We start from the raw sequence: 26,787 nt of genomic DNA, 5'->3' as shown, positions 1-26,787 counted from the left end.
AAAAACTTTCATGTTAGAAGACTTTATTCCTTCAGAAACTTTTAAGGCCAGAAGGGACCATCCATGCTGATCTCTTATATGACACAGGCCATATAATTTTCCCCAGTTTCCCTGTAAGAAGCCAGAGGACCCATATCACAGTGAAACCTATTTACCAAACAGGGATCTGGTTGTAATCTGGAGCCATCACAGTTGAAGAAATCACCACTTCCTTGCCTAGTTGGTACCACTGTTAATCACCTTCACCCTTACAAATCTGTGCATCACTGAAGTCACTTGGATGCATCCCTGTGTATTCTGCAGAGAAATTATAAACTCCTCGGCCAGTCACATCATAGGGCTTCAGTCTGACCCAGTATTCCTCCAGCTTCTCACCACTATACATAGATTGTCCTTCCACTCTGCCGGGAGCTGCATGATACTAGTGCTGCTTGTACCATAGAATTCAACTACTTCAGAGGAGGCATCTTTTAGATATAAAATATCACGGTAAGGTCTCTGGGGCAGGGACCATCTTTTTGTTCTGTGCTTATGCAGCCCATAACACAATGGTCCATGACTGGGTCTTTTATGTGCCAGGGTAATTCAACGACTACATCTTAAATACTTATTTAATAGTAAACTGCAGGTTTCTTTCAATGAACCTTTGTTTTAGTTATGATGCTGCTGGCTTTGCCTTCCTCTGTTGGGAGAGGAATCCACCCTGGTCCCAGCCTTTTCCCGGAGAAGCATTCTGAATGAACTCTACTAGATAAATTCGATCCTGATTTAGTAACGTATGCTCTGCAGCTTGTTTTAAAGCAGTGGTTCTCAACCTTTGTTGCACCAGGACCCGTTTGTAAATATAGCCCAGTCCTGACCTAGTGTCCCTCACTCCTGACCCACTGCCCCCAGGCCTCAGCCCCTCAGTGTGTGGGGCAGGGTGGGGGTGTGGGGCAGGATGGGGTATGTGGGACAGGGTGGGGCATGTGTGGGGCATGGGGGGCCCCAAGTAGCCCCTCGCAGGCTGGAATTCGGCCAGTCTGCGAGGGAAAAGCCATGGTTTCCCACATTCTTGCGCTTTAAAGAATAATCCTTTTTTTAAAAAAATTTTTGGATCCATTTTTTAAGTCTATTCATGACCCTTTCATACATGCTTGTGACCCACTTTTAGGTCACAACCCATGGGTTGAGAAATGCTGTTTTAAAGCACGGTACCTGTTTATACCAATATTGGTTGTGGTTTAAAAAGAAGCAGGCCGTCCCCATGGGCTGTGTATTGGGCTGTACCAGGATGTTGAGTTGCATACTATTTTTAGTCTCTTTCCCTTTTATTCTGTGAGAAAACTGATGCTTATCTTCCGGGAAGGAAGAGCTTGTGTTGCTCAACAGTGACACCTGCCGGCGGCTCAAGAGCACCATTCATGGAGTAAGTGAAGCCTAGAGGACAGTATGGCGTAGGTGTAAGGGTGGAAACAGTAGTCTTTTATCACCTTTGTGACACCATAAACATTTTAATGGCAGCACAAAGGGAAAGAAAAAGATGTCCCTTGTCACACCGCAAATGAGGCTGCAAGGAAAGCGGTATCAAGTTGTGCCATTATTTGGCAGAGGACATCTGTTTACTTTATGACACATGAATGCGGGCAGCCTGGATCTGCCTGTGCTCTCCAGATGCCCTGAGTAGGTCTTCTGGGGGCTTGCAAGGCCTGATCCTGTGTACCTCGGAAAATCCTGTGCAGGATCAAGCCCCTTTGCCCTGAGAGCACCTGCCTACCTTTTCCCACTTACCAAGATACATTCTGGGAGTCTCCAGGACACTTCTCCACAAGCAGGGGGAAAGTAGGGCTTTCCCCACTTTCTGAAACCAGCCCCTGGGATCTCTCCAGGACATGTTTCTGTTAGCAGGGAAGACTGGGGATGCATCTTGGTAAGCAGGGAGATCCTGCGGGCACATCTTGGTAAGTGGGGACCGCTGGGCAGGTGCTCCCAGGACTTTAGGGGTTCGATCCTGCAGGGAAGTCTCAGTGTGTGCAGGACGAGGCCCTGGGAGAATGAGTTATCCAGTGCCCTGTCGGTACGCATCCTCGCACAGCTCATCCACTTCAGTGGGCAATGTCTGTTTCTACCCAAAAACGCTTTGAAAGAGAGGAAGGAGACATGCTCTAGAAATGAGAGGGAAAGGATGACAATATGCCAAAAAAGGAAAAATAAAAATGAGCCTCAGGATAGCTAAAAGCCCAGTCTTTTCTCACAGTGTCCTCCAAAAAGGTTATGGAGGTCTCCATCAATCTGCATTTAACTTTGCCTTGAGGCATCTTCAAATCTCTACAGAAATGCTAAGTGAGTTTTTAGCAGTCCCTGCAGTAGGTGCTTGTTCTCCCAGGATAGGAAAGGTCCCAGCTCAATCTGACGTTAAAGGAGAGCTGGGGTCAAGGGAAGGAACCCAGAGGTATTGTGATAAATAACAGTGGTGTTGGTAGCAGAGGGAAATATTTACTACCAATCTGAGCATGAAATAAACACACTCAGGTGTCAGCTTTCAAGGCAACCTAATTATTTATTTGGTAAATTTTATATTTGGGTATGTGCATTTTAAGGTTTAAGCCCAGTTCTCTGAGTGCACCCAGTTCTCTGTACCATTTTCTATGCATGAAAAGCAATAACTGGGCTGTTGCATGTAAAACCCACTGGAAACTGTATGACACATGAAACTGGAACATTTCTCATGATGCAACAGATGGCAACTGACTGCCCAAAATGAGTTGCTGCCTGAACTGAAATGATCCTCTAATAGAAGGAGAGCAGAATTGTTCTTAATAGATGAAATGCTGGCTTTATTCGAGTGGAAAGGAGCTTAGTTACAGACTCCTGTGGGGTTTGAATTTGACCCAGTGGTCTCCAGGGTTAGCCAGTGCCACAGCCAGAACTGGAACATAGAAGGTCTGCTCTGACTGTCTTAAGATGAGAGGACCTATGACAGGGCATTTCTATCTCTATACACTAACTATTCATCCTTCAGTAAGACCAAAAGAAAAGCAGTCTAGCACATGCTTCAGACAGGTGCTCACAGGAGCCAGTTGCAGGAAAAAACTATGCAAAACCTTGACTTACTTATTCATTGACATTTCTGAAAAATGAAGAAACAACCAGTAGAATGAAATGTTTCTTTACTAAAAGCCATAAAACTTAGTTTTATGTTTTATCTTTTTCTTAGCTTTTTAAAATGTTAACTTTAAAGTAAGCCCCAAAACAAGATGTTTCAAATTTTTAGAATTTAATTTAATATTTTTTCAACCAAGACATTTCACTGAATTCATCAGGAATTCATGGCATGATTCAATTTACCTGAAACTCCATTTTTTGGCCAAAAATATTGCCCAGCTCCAATCAAGTCCACGAACAAATGGTCAGGATGCCTTATTTCTCCTTTTTTCTTCTTTTCTAAGCTTACATTCTAACTTCCCCAATCTGGCAAAATCATAGATTCATGCAACTTTGTTCCTTTCAGCATCTCTTTGCTTTACAGTTGAATACACACATTTCCTTTATTTTCTAACACACGCGGCAACCTTTTTAAATACATGGATAGGAATCAAGCATGTGCATAGTCCAAAAGGGTGAGTTCACTCAAAGGTCCTTTGCTTACACATAGTCCTGTTGCAACTGCCTTGATGTCAAATAGCTGGAAGCCCTGAAAGTGGATGTCAGCATTGCTACTGAACAAAACTGCGCATTGGGACAGAGCAGCAGTTGCTTTTTTAGGAATATAAGACTGGATGGGAGCTTTCTTGGATCATCTCCTATTATTGCAGGCTGGCATGTCAAGTAAACCCTTCCATATGTTTGATCTCAGAGTCCAAAACCAGTCACTGACCACTTATAATGCAGTCCCTGTCCTATAATATTTCTTCCGTGTGCACATTTCAGAGAAGCATCCTCTAAGAAGTGACTGTTGTAACTTTTGAAGATAATCTTTATATGATAACTCAATTCCATGCTGACTAGCCAGCGTACAGCGCACATACCCGAGCAGACTCCGTCTGGTTCTACCCTGGACTCAAGGGAGTGGAAACTCCTCTTGAAGTATGGGACAGAGACACAAGCTACTCATAAACTTCATTCCATCGTGAGACTTGAGGACAGGAGTGGCAGCCAGCAAAATGGACGGGGATGGCTGGAAACTGGACAGGACTAGAATAACTGGGAGGTGCGTGGATTAAGCAGCCTTCAGCAAGGACAGTGGAAACACTGGGTGCCTATACATGAGCAGGGAGGCCACTCCAATGTGCTGTAATTTCAGTGCATCAGAGCAGACTCAATTGAGTTTGCTGGAGCGTGGCAATTAGCATCCTCCTGCATCTTGCGTATCAGCATTTCCATGCTTCAGAATGACGATGGGGGCACTTTCTCTAAAGCTCATTTGACAAACTTTAGATAATGCGCTCCCATCACCATTTTGAAATGTGGGGATGCTGAGACATGAGATGCTGCAGGCATCTTGAAGCCACTCTAATTAAAGTGCCACCCCCCAACGTGCGTATAAATGCTGATCAGTGATATCTGACCCCACCGTGGGAGAGAACTGTTGCTTAGGTGCAGGAGACCTGCTTTCCCATGGTTCTTTTGATTCTTCTTCCCATTTCGCTGCTTTCTCTGAGTTAACAAGTAGCCTTAGTTCACAGAGCTACGTGCCACCTAAAAGCTGCTCCATGTGATGAGTATGTCTGTAATTTTCCAAACCGCTGTCCTGAACAACTCCTTACTTCTGCACAAGCCCACCCCCATTCCTCAGCAAGAGGGCAGGCAGGGACCTGGCAGTCATACCAAAGGGCCAACGGGGGACATGCTTCCTGTTGATCACCCAGGGGGCACGAGAAAGGCCTTCCTATGGGAAGAGTGCTTCTTCTGATAGCACTTTCGTCTAATGGGGGTTGTCTCTTCCAGGATGGACTTTCAGGAGTAGAGAGAAAAGGGAAATAATGTTTGAATGAATGCTCCAGCCAATAGCCCGGTCATTCAAGTGATCACAAGGGAGTTGGGAGCCCCAGAGGCACATCCTTCTTGTATTTGGTTCCAACCTGGGACTTGAGCCCCACCCTCCCATATCCCAGGTGAGTGTATTAACCACCAGGCCAGAACCTGTGAGTGTGCATAGAGAAGTCGCTCTTATTTTTTCAAGCAGACAATTTAAAATTCTCTGTTTCATTTCCATAGATTTCATAGATTTCATAGACATCAGGGCTGGAAGGGACCTCAGAAGATCATCGAGTCCAGCCCCCTGGCTTAGGGGCAGGAAGTCAGCTGGGGTCAAAGGATCCCACCAAGCTAAACGTCCACACGTTTCTTAAAAGAGTCCAGAGTAGGTGCTTGCACCACTTCTGGAAAGAGTCTATTTCAGGCCTTGGGGGCTCAGACAGTAAAGAAGTTTCTCCTTATGTCCAGCCTGAAACAGTGTCGGAGGAGTTTGTGACCGTATAGAGAATGAGGCCCTCAGGCTGGTGTCTTACAAAGGAGTTGTTTCTGGCTATAAACAGAAAGTGATACCAACATGGAGTTGGGATGGAGTTGGGACAACGTGGAGGGTGTAAGAGGGAACCCTAAAACCCATGCATTTGTCAGCAGGACTTGAAAAAGGTCAGGTTTCCTCAGAAGAGATGTGATTAGTGTCTCAGACTCTGAGGCTCAGGGGATCATACCCTGAATTGCCTTGTGCTCCCTTGACTGCACCACGTGGTGTCATAATCATGTATTCAGTGCCCCAAAACAGGTGGGATTCCCTCCCATTCAGCTGGGCTCATGCAGCATCCCCAATCTTTAGGCATGTCCTGGCGTTCATTTCTCTTGCAGATCTTGAAAGAAACCCTGGCAAGATCCTGCTTAAACAAAGCAAAATTCCTGCTAGACCAGTTCCAGCAAATGCACCAATGCAGAGTCTTTATCTTACTCTCTGGGTTGTCCTGTTGGTGGTAGCTGTTATTAAGACGTTACCAAATTCAGATCACAGCCCAATGAAAAACAATTACAAATGTTTAATACAGGATAATTCACTCAGTGTTGTCAAATGCTACAGCTGTGCACACAATCAGCAGATTGATAATGTTTTTGGTGACGAATGTGTTGGCAGAAAGATGAAGCACCCACTGTTTAGGCTTCAGAAATCAGCTGTATGTTATAGTCAATTCAGCCGTTCAGGATGTACAGTGGAATCCTTCTTGTAGCCAAGTTATATTTTTCCCCCTGTGGAAAAAATTTAGTATCAGCTGAGCTTCCCAATAAACCAGTCTGACAGGTTTTGACTTTAATGCACTGAAACACAACAGCAGAACTGGAGGTGAACAGATAATATATTCACTGGATTTCTTATATGGATGTGGGATAATGCTAGAAAACCCAGTCAGGATTAGGACCTCCAGTTGCTTGGGGGTTGTCCCTGTCTTCACTTAGCAGCAGCCCCTGCTGTGAAGAATTTATGGTCTAATTTTAGCCTTTTTATATTCTGCTTGCTACTCTGTAAAAACATCTAGGTTTTGAGGAGACGTTTCATTGTTTATACAAGCACATTTTTGCCTATTTATTCCCAGGTGTGAATAGGAAGGTACTTGAGCTGCAGGATTGGTGGTTGGCATCGGTGGATTAACGCATATGCCAGCGGGGCCTGGGCCCAGGGGCCCCTGCTAATCAGGGGCCACGCTGATGGCTTGCTCTTCATCAGCAGGGAAATGAAAGCCATGGTTTTAAACATGATGCCCTTTTTGTCTCCCTGCTCATTGGCAGCAAGCAGCAGGGCCCCTCACACAATCAGTGGAGGGGAGGCAAAAACGGCGCCAAATTTAAAACCATGGCTTTCACTTCCCTGCCAATGAGGAGTGAGCCACAAGCATGGCCCCTCCACCAATCAGCAGGGCACGTGGAGAAACCTGCAAAATTCAAGGTGCTGCCATGCATGTGGCCAGAAGCACAGCTGGCCAGCCAGCTCCCTGCAGGTAAGTCTGTGGAGGGTGGAAGGGACGTGGGGGAGGGAAGTGGCATGGTGGGGGCAGATCAAGGCCCCCATGGTGATGGAGGGAGTGGGGCCGGGGCAGGGGCAGGCACTGCCCAGTCAGGGCGGTGAATGGGACCCTGGCGTTGGGAGCAGGATGGAGTCGTGGGTAGCTGTCACCTGCTGAAATACTTGCCTTTGTTTTCTGATTAAATTTTTATATTAAACAGGAAGAAAGCCTGAATAAGTCACAAAAGCAGGGGTGGAGAGACAGATGGTTGACTCTCACAGATACAGTGGGAGCTCTTTGAAAATGTTTATTGCGAGAGAAGAATCCCTTAGAGAACTGAAACCTCTTCCACTCTCCTTTCTGCCGAAACACCATAGTCCCACTGTGCGTGTGGTCTCCAGATTTTAAAAATACCCAGGTTGCTTCCTGATGGAGGTGGGAACAGATAAGCTGCTGAGAACAAGCTTTATTTGATATTTACAGAATACTTCGCGTTCTATTTTCTCTTGACATATCTGTGAAAAAGGCATTGCATTGGCATGCATATGCACCGCTTCGTTCGCAAGGGGTACCGTCAGATATCCTCCGGCAGCTCATTTGATCAGCTGCCTTATGGCTGTGCCCTGGTCATGGATTTCCCACTGCTATATTCGAGCTGGTTGAAAATCAGAATTTCCACCCCCACAGGAAATTCTGAGACTTAAAGATTTGACTTTACGGCATGGGATATCATGCAAAGAACTTTGGAATTGTTCACAAAATGAAATATTCCAAATGTATTTCATTTCTGCCTTATTATTTTGACCTTTTAATACTATGTTTCCATCCATGATGTACTGTCCAGAACCATGAAGTTACAATGAAGTATTTGTGACTTTACTAAAACAAAACAGCCTGATAACTCATCAGATTTTTGACTAAATTGTTACATTCCAGTCAAACATTTTCCTGTGGAAACCTATTCTACTGGAAAAAAGTCAATTAGTTCTACTGTTAATATATGACCCAGCTCACTTACAGTAATATTTCCTACATGTATATAATAAAAGGCATGTAAGAAATGATGTGATCTAAGGGTTTGGACACTGAGTGAGGTGTTAGGAGATCTGGGTTTTATTTCTATCACAGACTTGCCATAGAATTTAAATCCTTCCACCTCTCTAAGCCTGTTTCCCTTCTAACCTGGCATCCATCATGTCTATATGGACTATAAGCTTGCTGGGGCAGGAGACATCTCTTCTTACGGGAAGAGACAGTGGGAATTCTACAAAATGGGAATTCAGTCTTGATTTTGCTTCCAGGTGCTTGTCTAATACAGATAATAACGCCATATTTTCTCACATACAATACAGCCCAGAATAAAAAGTGTACCTTGTTTTTTGAAAGTCAGAATGAAAAAAAAAAAAAAGATTTTTACTTGACATAATATAGACAGCATATTCAGTGCAGCCGTAGCCTCCTGAGACGGTGGTGTCAATAAGTTATTGCACCTGTGCATCAAGAGGCAGACTAGGGAAGGTTTTGGATGGTTTGAGCCTTTGAACCCTTGGCATGAGCATGCTTCATGTGCATGAGTAGTGTGCTGAGTGCAGAAAGCTGTGTGGTGTGTGCAGTGACTGGTACCATGGGCAGAGTGAAAAGTTGGGAAAATGGTGTGAGGTGATAAGCGATATGATTGGTGTACATATTGATTGATAACTTCCTTGTGGTGACGATTCAGTGATGGAGGATTGACAGGTATGGTCTGACTGGTACTCTTAAAAGGAGACTGGATCTTAGTCTGTGTCTGTGTCTGGGTGACAAGAGGGAGAAGTGTGTGTGTATGTCTGTGCCAGAGTAGTGACAAGAAGGTGAGTGAGGAAGCAGTGCCATAGCAAGGAAGTTTGGCACCTGGGGCAAGCCCACAGTGGCAGCCTGTCTTCGTCCCACACACAGAACTAGGGGGCACATGCCCCTCCCCACCATGCTCGCCGGGGGTGCACGCAGCAGCCGATGCACCCCTCCCCACCCCACAATCCCTGCACCCTCCCAAATAAGCTTCTCACTGGTCCTTCTTGTGACCTGCCCCGGCTGGGCAGTGCCTATTGGTGCCCCTTTGGTATGGCACCCAGGGCGGTCGCTCTGCTCACCCCTCCCTTGCTATGGTACTGTGAGGAAGAGGGCACGAGAGAGAGAGGTACTGCTAGGACGGCAAATGCTGACATCCTAGCTGTCTGGTGAATGAGACCTCCAGGAGCTGGGAGTGAGGAGGTGTAGCTGCAGCAGTCCAGTGGGTCACAGAGCTGAGCTATAGCCTCCTCTGTTTGAGCTCGACTTCAGCGGAAGTATCACCCCTCCCTGAGTCCAGAGTGTAGATCTCTCAGATTCAAGCCTCCAAGATGAATCTCTCTTTTTCCTGACAGTATTGTTAACTTGATGTATTTTAGGGTTCAGTTGGATTAATAGGCAGTGCTAGTGGTTCTGATTGGATTGTTGTATTATAGTTGTGAATTTTGTAATATAGTTAATGAATTGTGTTTGAGCACTGTAAATTCTCTTATTACTGCTTATCCATTCTAATATGATTTTCTTTAGATTGCCTTCAGTATGTTTGTGATCTTGGGTAATAGTCTTTAAAGACACAAGGGTGGCTGCACTTGAGAGGACACTTTGTAAGATGTTGGGCCCCCAGTAGACAGTTGGGCGGCCCTAATTAATTACAGCTAATTACTGCCCCTTTCAGCTGGTGAGAGCTTCTTGGAAGTGTAGTCTGTCAGATGTGACAGTGTTGCTGTTGGTGGTGTGAGTTGGTAAGCAATAGAGGTACACCAATAAATCAGTCCCTTGTCGGATTGGCACCGATATAAGGAAAATTGACTGTATTGGCTTTTCGTGACTGATGTGGCTGATAATGCCACCAATAAATGCCCTGTGCATGTGCACAGCCACAGCGCAGCATGCAGGTGACCAGGAGCACAGCCTGGCAATGTGGAGAGCTGGTAATTCTGTTTTGAGGGAAGGGGCATGTGGGGGGCCAGATCGAGGCCCCCCCATGGTGAGGGAGGGAGTGGGGCTGGGGCTGGGGCTGGGGCAGGGGCAGGCTTTGCACAGGTGGGGTAGAGTGGGGGATGGAGCCACAAGAGGTGTGTCTGGCAGGCACGGGGGGCACGGCTCCCACTGCTACATGCACACCGGGAGAGGCAAGGGCGGGCTGCTGCTGTGGGCTGGGGCAGGGGCAGTGCTAGACTGTTTCTGGCAGGGGCTGGGCCAGGCTGTGCTTGGGGCAAGTGGTGGTGGCACTAGGAGTGGGGGTTGGGAGGAGCTACGGCAAATTTTGGGGTGGCTGGAGCCCCCCCATTACCTCCCTCCCAGCACCACCACTGCCTGCCCTGAGGTCAGCCTGGCCCAGCCCCACACTGGGAAGAGCCTGGCACAGCCCCAGCTCCAGCCCGCAGCAGCAGCCCACAGTCACCCCATGCAGTTCCCATGCCCTCCTAGGGTGAGTGTAGCAGCAGGAGCCACCCTGTCCTCCCCACACCCCCCAGACAAGCCATTCATGGCTCAATCCCCAGTTCTGCCCCGGCTATGCGGTGGCTGCCCCAGCCCCAGCCCCAGCCCCAGCCCCACTCCCTCCCTCACCAGCGGCTAGTTTTTGGAGAAAAGGTGTGTAGTATATGTGAGAAAATATGGTATCTTTGTTTACAATTTACTGGTCTTGATATTCTGTGCTATGTAGCACTCACTCTAACCCTCTCCTTTCCTTTGTGATGGACAAGAAATGTTCTTTACCAAGTTACTTGCTTCCTTGCCTCATTTTCCTCCTGTTCTCACTCCCAAGTGCACAAAGAAAACGTGCGTAGTCGATGTTAGCCCTCATCTACGTTAGCGTTTCTATTGTCACTGTTTATTCTCACAAATAAGCACCTTGGTGCAAGCAGGAGCTTCCTCACCACAACCTCCTCCACACATAGTTGTTAATGAAATGCAAAAATAGTGTGTAAATTTGATCAAGAGAAGTCAGTGTCTATTATCCTGATGATTTGTGGGACTTCTCTTCCACTAGCCTATCTCTTCTGATATGCTATTTGCTGAACTACAATCGGAGCTTTCCTTCAGCATCATGGAAAATATTGGTTTGTTTGATATTTTTGCAGTTTGCACAATGCACTTTAAAAATGTCCTCTTGCTCGGTCCGTATGGTTCTGTACTACTATCTACTAGTCCTTTGAGAAGTCAAGCCACCAATCTGAGCTCTGAACTTCAAGCCACTTAGTAAAAGACTTACAGAGGTTCACATCATTCTGTAAGTCCTGACCCTGATCAGAAAAAGACTACATGAAAGGCCATCTTTGCTTACCACCCTTTGTCCCTGATTACATGACTTCCCTGCAACAACTATAGTCATTGGTGACACGAAAAAAAACCCATGTGAATATAAAGCCATACAAAAATCTATGTGCAGAGGATGGACTATAAGTACAAATTGAGGCTAAGTACAGGCTTTCAAGAAGCCTGAGGCAGAAACACTCTAACTATCAGGCATTACTTGAAGCACCCAGGGTTTGGTTGGGAGCAAGCAGACCACACATTAGCCTTTGCAGTGCAGGGGGGCTTGAAACCTGCCTGCACAACCTGAGCCCAGCAGGTCAGGGAGGGCTCTCACATACCTCCTAACATGCCCCACAGGCTCCATGGGCTGCCGAAGTTTCCCGAGCAAAGCTGAATGGCCAAGCCACCACTGATCGGATGGCAGAGATATCACAGCTGCCTACCTGGACCTGATGAAGCAGTGGCTCATGATGGTATATGTCCTCATGTCCATGAGCCACCAGCTAGCCATCCTATATGTGCCCACCCAGTATGTCCTGTGCCTGCCAAGTGTGTGTGGGATGACTGGGTTCTGTGTATGTGTGTGTGAGTGTTCAGGATTGTCTGTGAGATTGTGTATGTGTGCCCCTCCCTCCCCCTCCCCCCACAGAACCCAGACGTTATGCTCCTGGAGTCCCTGATTTTGTCATCAATGATGTCATCACTCCCCCCAGTCCTCATCAGGGGCCTGTGTTGTGAGAATCAGGTTCAGCCAGTGCCAGTCCAGGAATCCTCCCATCCTATGTGTCCCTTTCCTGGACTGGGAGGGAAGGAAGAAGGGAGGGAGGTCTGGTGGTTTTGTGGCAAGGGGACATTTTTCCCTAATTCCTTGAGCGGTTCTCAGACATAGCTGTGTTGTGTCCACTGTCCCTGACTTGGGGTGCTCCCTGCCAAAACTGCTGTTTACCCTTTTGCCTGCTGAGCTTGATAAATGCTATCAATGCTTTCCCATGAGTGTCTTGAGGGGAGGGAGAGCTGCTGCTGTTGAAGTATCTGCACTTAGGATCAAATCTTCCATGGAGCACAGCATGGCTCTGACGGAAATGGCAGAATTTGTCAATTCAGCAGATTTATGATCCTATTGAATGCACCCAAGACTGCTGGGGAGGGGGGAGGGACTGGTGCCTTGGCTGGACTCCAGACTTCAGCAGGGGAGGGCAGGGGTAGGAGGAAAGTGGGTAAGTCACCCTCCCCTTATGCCCCAGCATTTCTTCCCCCACCTCCCTGGCCCCAATTCCTTTATGGGATTCTTAACCACACTGGCCTGAGAGAGGGCTATGACCACATGGGATAGCTTGTAGCAACCTTGCCCCCCCACACTCTCTTTCTTTCCTTCTCTCCCCCTTCCTCCTCTGGGGCTATGCATTTCCCCCGGGACCTGAGTGCTTGTCACAGTCTTGTGGAACTGGGATGAACCTTACCATCATGGGTTACATGACATCCTTGGGCATGGCCTGACCCATCAGGAGAAGTGTTGGGAGGAATGGCCGTGGGTCCTGTGGGTTGTGTCAGCATGGCAGCCACTGTGCTGGTACTGGGGGGTGGGCCTGGTACATGCTCCATCCCTCTGGGATGGGTGCAAAGATGTGTGATAGGACTTGGTCCAGAACAGCCATGCCCCTGTGTGCAAAATGGTGTCGCAGGGTCTCCCTGCAACTCCTCTGGTGGGGTACCTGCAGGAGACTCATCCGGAAAAACCCCATGTCCCATGGATGTGGAGTGGGGCATCTGCCCCATTCTTGGTGAGGAAGTGGGACAGGTCCTTGTAAGATGGCATGCTCTGCCTCTGGCCCACAGACCACTTTGCAGCATCAAGCATGTGGTAATAATGCCTCCTCATCACTGGTCTTGGTGAGGCACTGTGCCCACTCTCTATTGTGTCCCCTCACCTGCATCTGCTGGGCAATATGCTTGACGATATCTCTGATTCAATGCCCTATCTGGAACTGGCACTGGGTTTCCTTCTTGCCCCAGATGGTGATGAGATCCTTTATTTCCCTGAACTGCCACTAGTGTCCCCAGGCTTGGCGGGTGGCAGCAGATGGGCTGTCCATGGTCTATGACAATGCCTGTGGGGTCTCAGTGTCTGTGGATGCATGAGGGTCTGGCTGTGTGAGGGTGGATGGATGGAAGCAGCAGTGGTGGATGCACAATGATGGAGATTCCAACACGTGGTTCTCACTCTTACTTCAGCAGTTGGGGCTCCTGCTTCTGCTTCATCTCAAATTGTCCTGGAGCTTTCAGCTGATGCTCCACGATTTTGACAATACCACACACCCCACCTAGGCTGTAAAATTCAAGTTCAACTGGTGCATGTATGCTCGCTCCAGCTCGAGGGTCAGTGCCCCCCGGTCAGATACATCGCCCCCCCCCACTGAACTACCTATATGATCATCTAGCTATCTGAACAGTGAGGGAGAAGAGGAGGAGTTAATCTGCATTGAATGAGAATGAAGAACATGGCAGGAGCCTGGAGAATGCACAATGGAGAGAGTAGATATTAGGGACTATAGGTACCAAAAACAAGAAATACAGTTTGCTTTTTTTTGCTGTTTTTTTCCCCCCAAAAAGCCATCAGATGGAATAACAAAGTGAAGTGCTGTTAAAATATTTCAGATAAGATTTTGCTTCCTAATTTACACCCACATACATAACTGGCTAGTCATCTTATTTTCTTTACAGGTGTATAGAGCTCAGCTGCTCCACCCAATAAGCCTTGGGTGGCTTAATTCACTGCTGAAATTGCTGTCTTCCCGCCTCCTCCCCCCCAAACTGTAGCATTTTTTAATATTTGTAACTGCTCCTAATGATTGCACAGCTGAGAATGGGATTTTCCCCAGCTTAGGCAATTTCTCTAATTCATTGCTAAGAGACAAAACATGGGAAGGCTAGAGATGTACCCCATAGATTAAACAGTCCAGTACAAAGACCCACTCCTGCTCCACTTGAAATCAACAGAAAATTATCCCATTTTCAGATTGAAATATTACTACATTTCAACAACTTGCATGTGACTGAAGACTGTGTGATAGACTTTAAACATCCCCACTCCAAAAGTTCCCTTCACCCAATGCCTCCTACCAGCTGCTAATATTAGGGTGCCAGCTAATTAGACAATTAAAAAAGAACTTTAGTTAGACAATTAAAAAGGAACAGGGGGCATAGTGGGAATGATAGCCTCTGCACTGTGTATGCTGAGCTGGTGCAAAACCAACTATAAAACCTAGACATTTATAAGTCAGCAGGACCAGATGGACACCATCCAAGAGTGCTGATGGGGCTGGCTGAAGTCATCGTGGAAACCCTGGCAAAACTCTTTCAGAAATCGTGACAGACAGGAGAGATCCCTGAGGATTGGAAGAGGGCCAACGTTGTATCCATCTTCAAGAAGGGGAAGAGGGAGGACCCAGGCAAATATAGGCCAATCAGCCTGACCCCCATCCCAGGGAAAATCCCACAAAACTCATTAAAGAATTTATGTGCGACACGCTCGTTGAGGGTAAGATTCTGAATGGCAGCCAGCATTCGTTGCCGGTAGGTCTTGTCTTACCAATCTCATCTCCTTCAACGACCAGGTCTCTCACCACCTGAACACAGGAGAGAAGGTCAACATTATATTCCTAGACTTCCAAAAGGCTTTTGATTTAGTATCCCATGATATGCTTGTGGAAAAATTGGAAAATTGTGGGCTTAACTGCTCAACAGTTCAGTGGGTGGAAAACTGGCTGCATGGTAGGACCCAGAGAGTTCTCATAAATAGATATGTGTCATCCTGGTGAGAGGTGCCCAGTGGTGTCCCTCAAAGGTCTGTGCTTGGACTGGTGCTTTTCAACATCTTTATCAGTGATTTGGATGTCGGGGGTGAAAAGCTTACCAGCCAAGTTTGCGGATGACACCAAGCTATGGGGGAGTGTGGTCATGCCAGAAAATAGGTTGCAGATACACGTGAACCTGGACAGGCTTGAGAGTTGGGCGAACTGGAACCAGATGAAGTTCAACACTGAGAAGCATAAGGTGCTCCATCTGGGGGCAAAAAATCTCCAACATACATACAGGCTTGGTGGCGACAATTTGACTTGCACCACAGCTGAAAAGGACCTAGGGGTAGTGATTGACCATAGCATGAACATGAGCCAGCAGTGCAATGCTGTGGCCCGCAGGGCAAACAACACACCGGCATGCATTAATCATTGCATCTCGTGCAAAATGAAGGAAGTGATACTCCCACTGTACTCCACACTGGCGAGACTACAGCTGGAGTACTGTGCCCAGTTCTGGGCACTATACTTCAACAAGGATGTGGAAAAACTTGAGAGGGTCCAGAGAAGAGCCACTCTTATGATATGGGACTTGCAAGACAAGCCGTATGAGAAAAGGCTGAGAGATCTGGGACACTTCAGTCTAAAGAAGAGAAGGCTGAGAGAGGACTTGGTACTGGCTTACCGCTATATCAGGGGAGTGCATCGAGAACTTGGTAAACAGCTGTTCACCAGGACGCCCCTGAGGAAGACCAGGACCAATGGATACAAACTCCTGGAAAGCACCTTCAGGATCAATTCCAGGAAAAACTCCTTCACAGTCAGGGTGTCCAGACAGTGGGATAAACTCCCTCCAGTGGTAGTGCAGTCATCTACCTTGGAAATCTTCAAAAGGAGACTGGGCAGTCACCTTGCTGGGGTCACTTGACCCCAATTATCTTTTCCTGCCTAGTGCAGGGGGTCTGGACCCGATGATCTACAAGGTCCCTTCCAGCCTCTTACAATCTATGAATCTATGAACTGATGGGATTTCGATACAGTAGCAAGTATCAATCATGGGGGGTCCTCAGTAAGGTTGCGAAGGGCCTGCACACACACGCTCACACTCACTAGTGCAGGCAGCCCGGGAGTGGTGGGTAGGCAGGTGGGCGAGGCAGGGCCACCGCGCACAAAGGGGTCAATGGCAGTTACCTTGCCCCCGCCCCCAGGCCACTCTGCTCCCAGCAGCCCTCGTGGTGCTGGGTCAGGAGGTCCTCTTAGTGGCCAATTTAGGGTTGCAGCAAAAAAAAGGTTGGAAACCATTGCCCTAGGGCTTCAGGAGGGTGACCCTATTTGTCTCTTGGCTTCCAAAATTCTGTACAGATTTTAAGGAATGCACTGGGTTCAAAAGGGAAAATGAAATCACTGCTTCTTTTGCAGGCAGCAGATTGGGAAGGTGGGGAAAGAATTTCCTCTCTTTCCATTGAAGAATTAGAGGTGTTTCCTAAGGGGAACACCACAGGCACTTGCTGTGTCTACACGAGATGCTACTGCACAGTCATTACTGCACATTCATTTAGTACTTGCATAAACAAGTGTAGTACTCGTATAAACAAATACTAAATGAATATGCAGTAAACAGAGTTACTGTGCACTAGCACCAATTAATGCCTTTTTTGTGACGTTGCTGCATAGTAGCCTAATACTACTGTGCAGTAGCATCACATCATGTTTTTTTCCACACAACACTACTCTGCAGTAGTATCAGACTACTGCGCAGTCAGAGTCCTGTGCAGACGCAGCCACTGTGTCCCAGAGGGTTTTGGTTTTCTGATTGCTGAGTAGCTGTAAGAAAGGAACACTATGTTAAAGCCAGCATTGGATATTATTGGATATTATTATTCATATAAGCAGGAAAAGCGACAACTGTAAAACAGTAACTAATAAAACATACAACGTGGGAACTCTACAAAAAAAGTTAGCTGTCCTATATATGTATCTATGGGACTCCCACCAACATACCTCATATTCTGTAACAGGCTGTTTGAACCAGCGATTAAGTGCACATGGTTTCAAACCATTACTCAAATGACCAGAATTATTCAAAACTGGCTTTAAGACAAGAGAACAGAGAAACACTCTACTTCTTTATGGGCTATTGAATGTATCCAGGGTTTCTGGGACTTCAGATCTGTGGGCTGGACTCATTGGTTTCTGGTCCTGCATCCTGTTTGAAGCAGAGGCAATGTAAGTGCTTCTCACCGTCTACCTTTTACACATGTATTTGGTTTCCCCAGGCAAGTTGGGAAGTTGTGATGCTACGTATTAGTATGCATAGGTGTGCTGATGTACATTTTGGGCATCTTCAATTATATTTTTTACTTCTATTAGGGAACTTGCCCAATGCCAGAAATCAGCGCTGATGAATCAGTCTTTTAGACAGGTTAACTGTGAGTAGAGGCAAAATAGCACTTGCTCAATTGTATCCATGACAATATACAATAAGAGAAATTCAGCAATAAGTGGTTTTCTTTGTGTGGATGGAAGTATGCTAACTGGAGGGAGGATGTGGGCAGGCCTGGGGGCAAAGGCTTTGCTCACTCTTGTCAGTGACAGCTTGGGGTTGGGGCCAGCTTGGTGTTCAGGCAGAACATACAAGCTCTGGTTGAGGCTAGAGTGTTGCCCTAGGAAGGGGTTGAAGCAGGGTACTGCAAAGTCCTATGGGTTACCAGTGGAATGAGACCCACCATGAGTCACTGTGGGATCTGGTACAGATATTCCTTATGGTGCTCTAACCTAAGCGCTGAAGTCTGTTATCACATCCATCCAGGGTTATTTTAGAGTGGGATCTGCCATTTTTACAGTGCTCTATGTACTCCAACCGTCTGTTCAGTTATGGCTGTAGAGCATTTTGCACACCTTCTGTGCAATACATTTAACTTCTGGACCTGGTCTAAAAGTCCAGAGGTGTCATGATTAAAAGTAAAGGACGCTCCTATGTTGTTTTAATGCACACAATGCAGTGCAGCTAGAAGGTAAGAGTCACATGGTCAAAGCTAGCCGCGTTGATGCAGGTAATGGAAAAAATACCATTGCAGGTAATTTTGAAGGGGGAAGTGATTTAAACATTGGTCTTATCTGTGATTAGTCTCATCTGATGCAACTTTTGGCTACATCAGGGCATGTCTACACGCTCATTAATGTGCTGTAATTATGGTGCATTATGTTTAGTGCCTGTAATGACAGGTACTAAATGCACTGTAATAGAGGGTACTGCACATTAGTGTAGATGAACAGGTTTTTTTGGTGACTTTACTGTGCATTAGACTAAATCCACTGCATGTTAGTGCATTAGCGTAGGCTTTGTCCACCATGCTAATGTGCTGCAGAATTAATCTTCTGCACATTAAACATTTCACATAGACGTGCCCTCAATGGTGTTACACTTGAGATTCTTTTGGCCTTGAAGAACCATGGGAAAATTTACCCATAGAAACCTCTACCATGCGAACTCAGTCCATGGTTAGGTTCCCTACTTTATTTACAAAGCCAGCCTGAGTTCATCAAGAGGCTTACTATGATTCATGAATCTGTCAGAGGAACCTGGGCTGATACAGGTTGACTGATGATCCAGAGAGACTCAGATGCTTCAACCCCATTTTGCATTGAATTCTGTGTTCTTTTAAACCTGAAACTCAAGCCCACCTGAACCAGGTTGAAGAAATTATTAGAAAGCCTCCCCCCGCCGGTCCCCCCACACAGGTAAACTTAAGGTATGCACTTCGGCCTGGATTTTTCAGAATCCTTATTATGAAGAATCCTTTCTTTAAGCTTTTTCTGCAGTCATCTGTTAAAGTGAGGAAGAACAACCTGCAATGTGAACAGAATACAGTGAGTCTCCCTGCTGAATATTTTGTAAGCAAATCAAGGTTTCTAAGGCAAGTTAATGATAACCTTTCCTCTGCAGAACTCAGCCCTTAAGACACTAAGTTGGAACAGATGGGTAATGTGCTGGTATTTCACAATATGTTCAGAAGGAAAGCTGCACCCAGAAATTAAAGCAAAACTTTAGGTGCCAAATAGTGGAGAAGGGTGGGTTTCTTTAAAAGCATATGTTCTTATAAGCAAGCGCAAGATTTCCAGCAGCACCCTGGAGGGGAGAAGTGCCGGCTGTCAGAGAAACCCACTGACATGCAAAAACCACTGATTTACCATGTGAGCTGCATTGAATAAGCTTCCCAGGGCCTGCAGCCCAGAGACACTTTCTATCTCTGCTACCCTGCTGCAGTGCATCTCCAAACAGGGGGTAAGACATCTTTAAAATCCATGCATAGAGGGAATTTTGAAGGTGATCTCTGAGGAAAAGATAATAGTCTTGACAGTATCTTCAAGAAGCCAAAAAGTCCTCCCTCTGCTTAAAAACCTTTCCTTTTCTTTCCTTTGCTTGTTTTTTTTTTGTCTTGGCTGCACCAGAAATACCACATTTTATTTAACCACTGAATTCAGAACTTTCTCAGCTCTTATTTAATGAGCAGTGATGTTAAATCTTTAACAAAATTCTTTTTTTCCTATCATTGGTCATTCAGTTTAGTATTGAATGAAATATGACATTTCAGAGACATTTCTTCCTCTGTTAGCTATTCAAATTTTTAATCTCCTAGTGCCTGATTCAAAAGCCATTGTAGTTACTGGATTTTAACAAACTTCAGGACCTTGTTACTTGTTCTCCCATTCCCAACAGCCTCTTTTGAGAAAAAAGAAAAGGTGCAGACAAAAAGGTATGGTTTTATAACGTAAAAAATAGCAGCAATTTCTGAAGTTAGAAAACAAAACCTTCCATTTTTCTTCCTATATAACAGTTTTTTAAAAAGCAGAACATTTGAACAAACCGTTTTTGTCCCTCCCAAAGGTCTCCCTTAAAGAATTAAAAAAACTTCCTTGTAAAAAAAAATCAGTAAAAATGAGAACTGGCTAAAATGAAAACGAGAAATGGAATTATAGAACACCTGGATGGGCCTGATTTGACAGAGATATGCACAAATTACTTCTGTAAAGGAAAGTAGAGAATCTGCCAGATGTTTTTTGAGCATGTCAGCAAGAGAGTTGGTAAAGGAATCTCAGCAGTTATAATTCACTAGACCTTAAAAAGGCCTTCACAAGATATTTTTAAGAGATAACATTTCACAAGAGATTTTTAGGGCAATTAAGATGTTTTCGCATGTTCTTCCACAAATGTGAAACTGAATGAGAGAGAGAAAACCGAAAATAAATGGCTAGTTTGGGGTATGGCAAAAGGTTATTGTTTGGATGGAATTTAGATCCCTGGTTAGTACTGGTTCATTGGAGAAGAGGCATACCCAGCAAAGCAGCAAAATGTAAAAACATCACTTTTTTTGGTGAGTCAAGCCCTCATATGTCTAGAAGGAAAGTCAGAAGGGCCTAAAGAAACTAAGTAAATAGGTGCCATGGTAGTCACTGGAAGAGATATTTGGACTACTCCCACACACTGCTTGGTCCTTACATTAGTTATAAAGCACCCAGGAAAAAGATCTGTGCATCAGTGGACAACTGGATAAAAGTTTTGCTCAGTGGGCACTGGCAGGCAGAAAAGCAAAACAAAATGAGTAGTGTAAAAGGCATTATTAGTGTGATAATTATTATACTATTATTAGTGTAAAAGGTATCTCTATGCTTTTTAGACAGTAATTTGGGGAATATATATGTAAATACTTGAGAGATGCAACAATTACCCTCTGTTTGAGAGTAGAAGAATTGTCCTCATTCTTCCATTGTTTCATATTGATCCCTCTGGCTTATTTTTAAGAAGGCGTTGCCAGGGCAACATACAGCAACATTTTATGGGAAATGTCCATGTAAACAGTGACTCTTCCAGCCTGTCTTAAAGGTGGCAAGGTATTTGAGTTTACTCTATGTTCTGGCCAAAGTTTGCTCCTTAACTTCAGGCCCTTCACTCGGAGTGAACTGTCTTGATGCCTCAGCTCGACCATGAATCTTCTGATGGGACATAACATAGCTGGATGAAAAAGAAGGAGGGCTTCAAATACCATATTTATTCATATACAGCAGATACCTTTCCCCCAAAAATCACTTTCTAAAATTGGGATGTGTGTCGTAAGCAAGGAAGATGAGTTTCTTTCCTGGTAAAAGCACCCTACTTTGATTCTTGCTCCCCCAAAATTTAAGAGCAACTGCCCAGCAGCAGCAGTGGCATTTCTACTTTGGCAGGGGAGGGGAGCTGATTGATGTAATGACTTATTACTCTTCACTCCACATGTTAACAACTCTCTCTCCATTTTAATAATTTTGATGTTCAGCAAATCAAGCTAACTTTTCTTCTGGCCATTTTGGTCTCTGATATCTACTCTTGGTCGCTCTTTTCCTATAACACAGCCCTACAGACTTTTTTAGCTCTTTGTAAATTTGTAGATTTGCCAATGGAGACCAGTCTTCAGCAGCAGCTGTAGTTGCAGCTTCTGGATGATCAGTAGAGGGAGGGTGAATGAGCTGAAGATTAGGCTCTGTCCCTGCTCTATGCAGCCATAATTCTGGAAACATGTTTTTCCCTCTTCATGCTGCCTTCCCAAAGTCTTATTTGTTAATGTGGTGTATCTTAGAAAATATGGTAGCTCATTGAACTTGTGTTCTTTGATGATGCTTGTTACTGGGAGAAGCTCACAAACATTAGTGATTAGTGAAATGTTACCAATAAAATAAGCAGCAGCTTAGTGGGACCTTAGAGCCTTAGCTGAACCCTCCTCCTCCCACTTATGTGTGTGTTTATAACACTTCTTCTGGCTACAAGTTGAAGTGGAAGTGCCAGCATTCAATGAGAGACTGTTTTAGGAGAAGCGGTCAGAACTCCAGGTACTTAGCCGAATGGGACCTGAAGCCTGGTGACGTTGTGCATTACTGAATAAAAGTTTAGTGAAAAATCAAAGCCCTGTTCATTTATAGATCAGATCCTCAGATGACAAAGATCTGGGGTATCTGTGGTGAAGTCCATGGCGCTGTGCCATTTAATACTGGCTGAGTATCTGGTCCTATAAGATATGCATATATTTTTATGCCATGACCTTAATCTGTAGGAAAAGGGCTGATCCTACATACACTTGTTTCCTGGATAGGATTTTTGCCTGTTCTCCGTTTGCTTTGCCTGTATAGCCTTGCAGCTCTTCTGGTTTGGTAGGCCTCACAACAGGAAAAACTGAGTAGCCAGTCATTAAATCGACTGAAATGATCAGTCTGCAACAGACTGTAATATCATCATTCACTAAGACAGGAAATGCAATTCTCAGGTGGCACTGCCTAATGACAGAAGCTGTCAGTAATCCTATTCTGGTGGCACTTTCATAAGAAACGAGAACTTATCCACTTGGTGTACTGTGGAGCTGAAGTCCAGAGGCCTCAGCAGGAAGCAGTAATTTGATTTGTGTCCATTTATGAATGAAAAATCTCTCTAACTTCCTCTTTATAATTTCCTTCCTCTGGAAAGCTAAACTGTTGAGGAAAGATCCTTCATTGCTCCTAGTTCCTGTTTTATTTATGGGAATCCTGGCCATTCAAAAGTGCCAAACCATATTCAAATGCAAGTCCATAATGCATCAAATGAATGGTTTTTTGTTTTCTTGGAGAGAAATGTAATTGTACCTGAGCCAGATCTTCAGCTGTTATAAACCAAGGTATTTCAGTTTGGTTGAATTATACCTGTATAGACCTATATACACAATGTAACTATTATCTTTGCTCTTACGGAGTGTAGGACAAATGTATAAAGCAAGTGCTTCTAGTGTATTTTCTACATTAAATTACCAAGATTGTATTGCCACTAGGATGGTACAACTCGATTTCCAAATCACATCTGCTTACTTGCTATACTCCAGTGCTGGGTGGGGACAGGATAGTCTGGAAAATAATTTGTGTAACTCCAAGTGTTTTAGATTTACTGTGGCCTGCCAGAAAACTGACAGGACAAGTTAAAGATAAAAAATTGTAACTTAACACAGACATCGTTGCTGTCCTTGAAGAGATTTCTGCCAAGTGATTTCAACTGAAAAACAAAATCACAGTATGCTAGTTTGCAATGCTGTAGTGCCTGTCTTGGAAGAATCCTACTTTGCAAAGCTTCACAACACCCACATGAGGCAAGGAGGTTACAGAAGGTGGACATCAGGCAGGCAAAGGCTAAAGGTTTGTCAAAAGATCACAGGGCAAGACAACAGTTTGAGAACAGAACCTGGGTATCTTGACTCCTGGTCCCTGACTCCTGCTACTTTGCTTTCAAGCTGGTAAGGGAGTAACTTGAGCAGCGTTTGGTTCTCATCACAGATCAGATCATTCATCCAATTTCACTCAATAGATTATTGATTAAAGGAGTTTCAGAGAGGACCTACAAAGAAGTGTAATATAACCCCCTGTGGCAGTGCACCTTTGGCACCTGCCACGTTAAGGGCTGGAGCAAGCAGCTGCCAGGTGCCTGATTAAGGTGGCCATTTTCAAGCAAGGCAAGCCTGGTGGAGACAGCAGTGTGTTGCTTGAAGCCGAGGGAGCAGCATCACCTGGCTGAGCTGCCACTGCCGCATGTAACATCCTCGGAGGTAAGGGCAGGGTCTATGAGGAAGGAGAAGGCTCCTGGTCCTGGGTATGACTGAAAACTGCTGGGGAAGGATGGCCTGGTGGACCTATCCATGGCAGGAGAGCTCCCCAGAAATGCCAGGCAGAGAGGGGTGCCTTAAAACCCCAGTTCCACATGCTGGTGGGCCACCCAGACTTAAGGACAGACATGGGAGCCAGGTATGTCTTTGGACACCTGATCCCCACAGGGGTGCCCCAGTGAGGGGGCAGTAACATGGCCTGGAGAGAGGGTAGGAGAGTGGCCCCAGAGCGGGGACAGTAATGTGTGGTGGGCCCACACAGAGTAGGGAGCATCATTGAGACCTGAAGGACTATGCGTAAGCAAGGTGTAGAGGGCTGAATAGATGGCCTGAAGGGCAGCACCTTGGCCAGCCCCCACAACAGGTTGAGTGTGTGTTTGTGAGAAGATGCCTGGTGAGGGGCTAGGGGTGGAGTTGGCTTCCTGTTTGGAGAATTGCCTGTCCATGTGCAGATGAAGGTCGCAGGAGAGGCCCAAAAAGCTGCACGCTAGTTGGCCATGAAGTGGGAATAGTTAAGCTCGAGGGCCTACAGGAGCCGCTCCGAAGGGGAGCAGGGCAGGTTGAGAGTGGCCCAACAATGGGCATGAGTGTAAGAGGCCCTGTGACAGAGGGCAGAGTGCAAGAGGCCCCAGGGAGAGGGAGATGGTTTGTGCGTGGCCCATGTAAGGCAGTGTGCTAGAGTCCTAACAGAGAACCCAGTTGCAAGCCGGGTTGCAATATACATCTGGATGCCATCTGCGAGGCATGGGCCACGGTGTATGGAAGGTATGGAGCCCTGGATAGTGTCCCCTGGTATCGGGGCATATGGGCAGCCTCCCTTATTTACCCCCAGTTATTATACTAGCAAAGTCATGGCAGGAGAGACTGGGCAGACTGTCCTATGTAGGCAGGTGAGTGGACCAAGGTTGAGACCTGGCCCTGGATGTGCCCCCTGTCACACCCCCTGTATACATTTCATTACGCTGATTTTTCCATCAAAATAAGCTGCTTGTCCAAAGCAAAATGTCTTAAGGAAACATGTTGAATGTGATAAAAAAAATTGTGGGGAAAGATTCCTGAATCCAGAGGAGAATGTCTAGTATGCGTGTGAGAGAAAGAGAGAGGCAGGCCACAGTTGCCTCAAATAACCTGGTGGCTATAAAACTTCACATTTAAGTTCTGCTCTCTCTCATTTGGGGCAAAAACTTGAACCCCACCCCAAGACTGCGACTAGGCTATTTTGGAGGTGAGTCTTATTTGATCTCTGTCAAAACCTCAAAGGCTTTCATGAAGCACCTACATTGAACACCTTCAAGAGTAAATTGGATGCTTATCTTGCTGGGTTCCTATAACCCCAGCTGACTTCCTGCCCTTTGGGCAGGGGGCTGGACTCGATGATCTCCCGAGGTCCCTTCCAGCCCTGATGTCTATGAAATCTATAAAATCTATGAAAGAATGGTTCTTGTTTTGGTTTGTCCTACCCATATCTCACATAACCTCCACCCACCAACCCCAGTGTAAAGCAGTAGAGATTTGAATCTGCTTCTGAATCAGGCTAACAGACCTGGGCTCTTAGCTCAAGTACTAGATTAGTGGGGGCCAACATTTTTGGCACTCATTCTACAAATGAAGGGGGAGAGCAGTTGATATGATATACTTTGACATTAGCAAGGCTTTTGCCATTGTCTCCCATGACATTTTCATTAGTAAATACAGTTAGACAAAAATACTGTAAGGTGGTTACACAACTGGTTGGATCATTATGCTCAACAAGCAGTCACCAATGGCCCAATGCCTAGCTGGAAGTATTGAGCGGTGTTCCCCAGGGGTCTCTTCTGGGTCTGGTATTGTTTAATGTCATCATTAATTATTTGGAAGATGGGATTGAGTGACAGCACCACAGTCTGGAGGGTAGAGCTAGGATCCAAAACAACCGTAATAAACTAGAGCAGTGGAGGCCAAACTTTTTTGGAAAGCATGACACAAATTAGCCCCACACCCTTCCCCAGTAGCATTCTGATCCCTTTCCTCTACCCAATCTTTTTTACCCAGACTCGCTCCGTGACCAAACTCCTGCTCTGCTTTCTGGCCTATCTGACACTGAGCTGCTGGGCCCCTCACCAATCTGTCATGTACCACATGCAGAGGCAGCCCTTGCCACTTGCGGCACTTGTGTTATAGGTTGGCTATTCCTGAGCTAGGTAAAAGATCAAGAGTCAATTGGATAAAATTCAACAAGGATAAGTGCAAAGTTCACTTGGTATAACTGCATTCACAGAAGCAGAATGGGGAATAATTGGCTAGGCTGTAGTACTGCAGAAAAGGACATTAGAATCACAGTGGTCCAGAAGCTGAATATTACCCAGTGGTGTGATCTTATTGCAAAAAAAGCCAATGGCATACTGGGCAGTAATAATAGGAATCTCACTTACAAATCAAAGGAAGTGATTCTCTTGTTCTATTCAGCACTGGTGAGACCTCACCTGGAGTACCATGTCTAGTTTTGGGCCCTTCACTTCACTTGAGCATATTAGAAAGAGTACTGAAGAATGACAATAATAATTATAGGCCTGAGAAACATGTTTTATGGAGATAGGTTGAAAGAAACTGGGAAGATTTAGTCTGGAGAAAAGAAGACTATGGGGGGATTTGAAAACAGTCTTCAAATACTTGAAGGGTAGCTACATGGAAGCTGGATATAGATTATACTTTGTGGCCTCAGGGGACAAGGAGCAGCAGTCTCAAATTGTTGCAAGGGAAATTTAGGTTGGAGATTGGGAAGAACTTGTTGAGTGGTTTAGCACTGGAGCAAGCTGCTTAGAGAGATTGTGGAATCACCATCCTTGGAAGTTTTTAAGAGTTTTTAAGAGTGTTGAGATGGTTGACTGGGATGGTATAGCCACCAGAATCCTGCCTTGAGCAAGGGTTTAGAACAGATGACATCCTGAGGTCCCTTCCAATCCTGCTATTCTGTGACTCTATGATCACTGAAGGCATATGTGTTGGTAGGTTATCTGATGGTCCTCTGCTCAGGTGTGGCTCTTACCTCAAGGAAGTGGGCTTCACACAGGGCATTAAGAA

The 26,787-nt window shown here is 45.7% G+C and overlaps 1 long non-coding RNA gene across 2 annotated transcripts in view; it reads left to right on the top strand.

Annotated features, from left to right (window-relative positions):
• The first annotated feature begins 19,233 nt into the window (after positions 1-19,233).
• Positions 19,234-26,787, top strand: part of LOC149869628 (uncharacterized) — a 39,506-nt gene continuing 31,952 nt past the window's right edge. The window contains exon 1 of one of the 2 annotated variants that reach the window (XR_016441120.1): positions 19,234-19,361. This is a non-coding gene — a long non-coding RNA (uncharacterized LOC149869628). The remainder of the gene's footprint in view (positions 19,362-26,787) is intronic. The other variant, XR_016441119.1, reaches the window with a different exon arrangement.

The sequence above is a fragment of the Crocodylus siamensis genome, chromosome 3 (genome assembly GCF_052110815.1).
Source record: "Crocodylus siamensis isolate JL-2025a chromosome 3, ASM5211081v1, whole genome shotgun sequence".
NCBI lineage: Eukaryota > Metazoa > Chordata > Crocodylia > Crocodylidae > Crocodylus > Crocodylus siamensis.
The sequence above is the reverse complement of the archived record's forward strand: the minus strand, read 5'-3'. Positions and strand labels throughout refer to the sequence as shown.